This window comes from Chelonoidis abingdonii, chromosome 8 (assembly GCF_003597395.2).
Source record: "Chelonoidis abingdonii isolate Lonesome George chromosome 8, CheloAbing_2.0, whole genome shotgun sequence".
Lineage (NCBI taxonomy): Eukaryota > Metazoa > Chordata > Testudines > Testudinidae > Chelonoidis > Chelonoidis abingdonii.
The window spans coordinates 18,439,176-18,445,633 of NC_133776.1; positions in this window are offsets into that span (position 1 = coordinate 18,439,176).

Here is a 6,458-nt window from a genome sequence, read left to right on the forward strand (position 1 = left end):
TGGGAAACACTGCTCTAGAGTAATTAGTGGTACTGGGGGAGACAGGCTACAGAAGCAAACACGAACAGAAATCCCTGCCTAGAAAATGCTGCAAGAAAAGCTATCTACCCTAAGCATTGTGGGGAGGGCCAGCTCCAGGTTTTCTGCCACCCCAAGCGGGCAAAAAAAAAACAAAAAACCCACACTGCGGCAGTGCGATCGCACCGCTCCACTCTTCAGCCGCAATTCAGCGGCAAGTCCTTCGCTCCAAGAGGGACTGAGGGACCCACCGCCGAATTGACACCAAAGACCCGGATGTTCCACCCCTTGGTATTGGCTGCCCCAAGCACCTGCTTCTTTAGCTGGTGCCTGGAGCCAGACCTGATTGTCACTTTCAACGCACACAAACTCCATAGCTTATCATTTGAGGACATAATCAAATCTTTGCTCTCCAAAAATCATGACAGAAAACGTTTTAAATTTCAGTGTTAAACTGAAAGTGATGTGCAAACAGACGTGATGTGCAAACAGACATACTGCAGGTTGTACTGCTTCCATTAAGTAGGCTGGTCTGTGTAACTGTAACTGCTTTTGTGTTGCTGTAGACAAAGTTTTCATATGTACTAATTAAGAAATCAGATGAAAATATGTTAATTTCATTCTATTTTTTACAACTTCGCCTTTGTATATATGCAAATATAAAGCTTTCATGTTTATACATTCAATGCCCTTTCCGTGAAAATAATAATTTAATTTTTTTAAATGGTATGGGAGCCTCTTACATTTGCAATAATTTAGGGCCTCAGAATGTCATAATCCAGGCCTGGTAACTTGGGTCTTTAAGCCATATTTGACAGCCACATTGATCACTGAACTGCTCTATACCTTCCCCATCTAACAGAACATATCAAAGAAGAAGAAGTAGTGACAGCAATAGACATTGCTCCCTAAGTCTTATGATTTGCTCCTACCTCAAGAACCAGTTATCTTCTCCCCCGCCCACCGTATTTACCTAGCTGGAGGCTCTCGGTGTCTCTGGTGGCTGTTCAAACTAGACATTCTTGCTTTTCATGGCAGCAATGTCATTTCCAGTGGGGTGACAACAAGACTGCCAGCCACCATGGGAATGGATTTACACTCATGATAATACTGATTTTTCAGATCAGTCACCAAACCAAAAATACAAAATTATTTGCTGAGCTCCACTTAACTGCTTTGTGGAAATCGAGCCACTGTCATTCCAGCTGTTTTATCATGTATTTAGTATTATTTGCTAAAGATGTCGTCGTATATTCTTTCTTTATAGTGCAGTAGTGCCCCAAAATACCAGGCTGTGGTTTCGTGGTGATTACTGTGGCTTAGTGGAACCTAAAGCCGATAGCAGATTGGGGCCAGTATTGTTTTTTGCTTGAACCAATAATTCTTAATTCATACAACCGCCTTCTTTAGAAAGAACAACATGAGTTAATGCCTAATGAGAACAGATCAAGAAAGTCTTCTGTTTTGCAAAAAACAATGAGTAGATAAATACTCTCCTTCACAAAGGGCTTATTCAGTTCAGAAGAAGGTTACTCAGATTGAATATCAAGGGCTTTAGTAAGAATTAAATGTCCTTTTACTGACAATAGTATTAAATAACACTATAGATTTTTCACAGGTGCTGAGAGAGAAATGGGGCATGTTTTGGAAAACTTGGTAAATCTGCATAGATGCTAGTTTCAAGATGGATGAATGGTGTTGAGTTTTCTTGCTGTTCGTAAAATGCAGTGGAGTCTCTCTTGTTTAGATGTAGTATTTTTAAAATATAAATGTCTAAGCCAAGGGCCATTTTCCAAAGAATTATGAACACTATTTATATTTGTATAATAAGGACACAACTTTTATTTACATTAATGTCCTCATAGTTACTTGTAAAGGAAGTGTGAAGAATGCACTTTGCTGAGGATCATATTCTATCACACACATATCATACAACTTGAACAGTCCAACTGAAATCAATGGCTAGTGGAATCTAGCCCTTACTGCATATGATCAGTAAACAAAATCCAGGGACCGCGTGCCGAAGGTTGACAACCCCTGGTCTACACTGATATTTTTAGTCCTGTAGCATAAGCCTCGTGAGCCCAAGTCAGATGTCCTTGGCTCTGAGACTTGGTGCTCCAGGTCTTTTTTTTTGTAGTGTAAATGTACCCAGAGAGGCTGAAGCGAGCTGGCTGAGAAAGAGGAAAGAAGAGAAAAGCACAGTAGACCTCAAGTGCTAGTCATGTGCTGGATTCTTCGTCTCGCCCTGCGCCTTACGCCTGCACTATCTGCGGCATGGACGGACTGTTACTCAAGAATTGGACTTTTAGCCACTTATGGAGCTGCAGAACACACAGTAACAGAACTGCTCTGGCTCTTACACCACCCTCTTTCAAGATGGACAGTTGCTATTCATTCAATTTCATCAGTTACAATTCTGCTACTCACCATCCCATAATAATTAAGGTTTAGTATTTCTTTTTTCTCTGGACATTTGTTTTGGGAATCAATAATCTAAGTGCTGCCTTTGGCTTTCTGGAAACGTGTAACTCTTCAAGCCTGATCCAAAGTTTACAGATGTCAAGGAAAAGAATTCAATGCCCTTAAAGGCTACATGAGATTCTTTCCCTCCCCACACCGGTTCATTTGTTCATGTGTTTGAAAATGGGCTTCTATAGTGGTCATCAGTCTTTCTGAGTAGTGAATGCTTTGATTTTGCCAGTTTTGACCAATGCATTAAATCATTATATACAACGCAAAGCATAGGCAAATCTGTCTGGTTCTGCAGTTACTGACCCTTTATGATTTTGTTAGCCAAATAGGCTTGTTTCCCCCTGGAGCTACTCAATTACCCCAAGGAGGCACGGAAGACAGGAAGACGGGTACCAAGCTTTTATTCTCGGTCAGCTGAACGGGTGCTTCTTTCTTGGCTAGTGCCAAAGGAAGAAGACACACCTTACTGGCTCAGAACAGCCTTTATATACTAGGTTACAAACATCTTTACGTGCAAAACTTCTGTCAGTCCATACATTTCTTGAATTCCTTTTGTAGATAAGTTGGATCTGTTTAACATCTTTCTCCTAGGTATTTTGCCTACGTGCATCTAAGAAGGGTTACATACGTGTAAAGATTAACTGGGATGATACTGGGATGATAAGCAGAGGATTGCCATAAGCAAAGAGTTAGCAAATTCCTTTTGCTCTACAATTTCCAGGTCTCACTTTAAAAGCAGCTGTTTACAATATTCTATTAGTTTTCGGAATGATGCTCAGCTGTAAGGATGAATGATTTTCTCACTAGGCGGATACTGCTATAAAATGCAGATATTGATTTTTCAGTGAGAGTGCAGCAAAACTGTCATAACTCTTATGTGTTGCTTCATTCTGTTCCAATCATGAGACTGTAAAATGCTTCTGAAAAATTACCGTAAAAGGAAAGCCTTGCAGTACTGCCAAGCTCAGGTGTTCAAAAACCATGACGCAAAAAATATATGTTCCTGAAAAATGCGACTTAAGCAAAACGATGTTAAGCGAATCCAGTTTCCCCATAAGAATTAATATAAATCAGATGGTTAGGTTCCAGGGACATTTTTTTCACCAGGCAAAAGACACACACACAGAGTATAAGTTTTAAACAAACAATTTAATACTAGTAGACAGTGATGATGATTGTGAAGCTTAGTTGAGGTGGAGGAGTCAGAGGGTGGGATATTTCCCAGGGAATGCCTTACTGCTAAATGATGGACTAGCAATTGGCTGAGCCCTCAAGGGTTAACCCTCACACTCTACAAGGCAGCAGGAACGGAGGGAGGGGAGACAGCACTGAAGACAGAAACACACATCATGTGTGTGTGTGTGTGTGTGTGTGTGTGTGTGTGTGTGTGAGAGAGAGAGAGAGAGAGAGAGAGGTGTGCATTTCCCCTTTAAGTACTCTGACCCTACTCAAGTACACTGCCTCATTAATTAGATCAGCTTGTTGAGACTGCAGCTGCTGCCAGCAAACTCCCTCCATCCTGAGCCCTGCTGTGTGTCCCCCTTGCTCTATGGAAGATGGGGTAAGCAGGGCGGAGGGGGACACCCTGACAGCCCCCCTCTTCGTCCCTTCCCCCTCGCACAGCAAGTAGGAGTCTCAGGGAGCAGCTCCAAGGCAGAGGGCAGGAACAGCACATGGCAGTGGAGGGAGGGACAGCTGCAATTGCTAGCCTGCTGGGCAGTTGTTGCACAGGGAACTTAGGGGAGCAGGGAGCTGATGGGGGAGCTGATAGGAGGACTGCCGATCCACCCTGGTTCCAAGCCCCCACCAGCTAGCTGAAATAGGCTGCTCTTCCTCCAAGCAGTGGACAAAGCAGGCAGCTGCCAAACGATGTTATAAGGGAGCACTGCACAACTTTAAACAAGCATGTTCCCTAATTGATCAGCAATGTAACAACGAAACAACATTAACTGGGATGACTTTAAGTGAGGAGTTCCTGTACTGGGTTCTGCGTGCTCAGATACGGTGGTGATGGGGTGGTATAAGCAACTAGACAGATTCTGTTTCTGAATCTGCAATTGACTTGACCTTTGGCAAATCATGCAATCTCTCTGTGCCTCAGCGCTCCATTTGTAAGAGTCCCAATAATGCTTAGCCACCTTCACAAAGCTCTCTCAGAGCTATGCAATTCTTTGTACCCACATTTTTGCAAATGCATATCCTTACAGTCAGGTCTTTTCACATGCAAAAATGCAGACAAACAGTATACGTGAAAAACAGTCCTGGAATATTGCATGGACCACTTTAGAAGTCAGGTTGATGCCCTTCCTTGGAAAATTTGTAAATGACAGTTTGTGTTTCTTGCAGCCAAACCTTCCAAATTCTTTGTAAGTGAACATGCTCTCCACACAGCAATACTCAAGCAAGACCTACCAGCTGTTAAAGAATTACTCAGACACGGTGCTGATGCTGCCAAGGCAAGGACCTCTGGCACGTGTTTTGTACCTGGAGAAACGTGCCAGTGTTACTTCCGTCAGAGCTTTAACTCGTTCCTCAAGTAGTGGAGTAATTCAATGAGAATTTGCTATTTTGCAACTGTATACCCCTCATCTTGTAGAGACCCTCCTTTAAAAGTGTCTTCAGCGTCCTACAATATTTGTTATTCAGATGACTGCACATAATGTTATCTATGATTGTGCTTAGTTCATCAGTTTGTTATTTCACCCAGGGGAGCTTCCACTGTCTTCTGCAGCATGTGTTGCAAATTAAGCAACATAATAAACAAACTGCTTACTGAATACATTGCACCTTTGGAAGCATGTGACTCCTTAGCAGGGCTGTCCCTAGCTATTCTGGGGCCCTACGCAGCCGGGTGGGGGGGCAGGCCTCTGCGGGGGGGTGAGGAAGGCTGGCTTGGAGGGCAGGAGGGAACCATCCTCCAGCACTCACCAGTGGTGCGGCTGGGGTCAGCTCCCTGCATTTCCCACCACCAGACTGCAGGCCCAGCCCTGCTGCAGTCCTCAGGGGTGGGAAGGGATGGGGCTGGGGCGGAGCTGGGGCGGGAAGAGGTGGGGCAGGGGCAGAGAAGGGGTGGGAAGAGGCAGGGCAGGGGCTGGGGCAGCACGCAGCTGCTCCGGGCACCAAATTTCCTGGTGCCCTAAGCAGCTGCATACTTTGCGCATGGGTAAGGATGGCCTTATTCTTAAGTACTGCGCCGAATATCATCTGATTTCACATGCGTTCTCTCCCCCCCCACTACTGTGACATGAGTTCTTTCATTAAGAGACTGTTGTAATTAAATGGTGACTATCAAGACAGATAGACCTACACTTTTTTTTTACTAGACAGACCTGTTCAGTTGTTAATTGTTATAGTACTTTCTAATGGAAGATATAAGGTAATTTTTTTGGAAGCTCAAGTGGTTTAGGACCCTATGTGTCTAAGGCCTAGTCAACAGTGCAGAGTTAGGTTGATGCAAGGCAGTTTACCTTGACCTAACTATGGAAACGTCTACTCTAAAATTTCATTCCTGCCAATGTAACCGCCCCACTATGCTGACTTAATCACTTCACCTCCTCGAGAGGCGTAGAGTCAATGTTGATGTAGTTAGGTCAATGCAGAGTCACTGTTCCTGGCTTTCAGAAGCTGTCCCCACGCTGACAGTAAAATCAATACAAGCACTCTTAGGGTATGTCTACACTACGAGATTATTCCAATTTTACATAAACCGGTTTTGTAAAACAGATTGTATAAAGTCGAGTGCACGCGGCCACACTAAGCTCATTAATTCGGCGGTGTGCGTCCACGTACCGAGGCTAGCGTCGATTTTCGGAGCATTGCACTGTGGGTAGCTATCCCGTAGCTATCCCATAGTTCCCACAGTCTCCCCTGCCCCTTGGAATTCTGGGTTGAGATCCCAATGCAAAAACAGTGTCGCAGGTGATTCTGGGTAAATGTTGTCACTCAATCCTTCCTCCGTGAAAGCA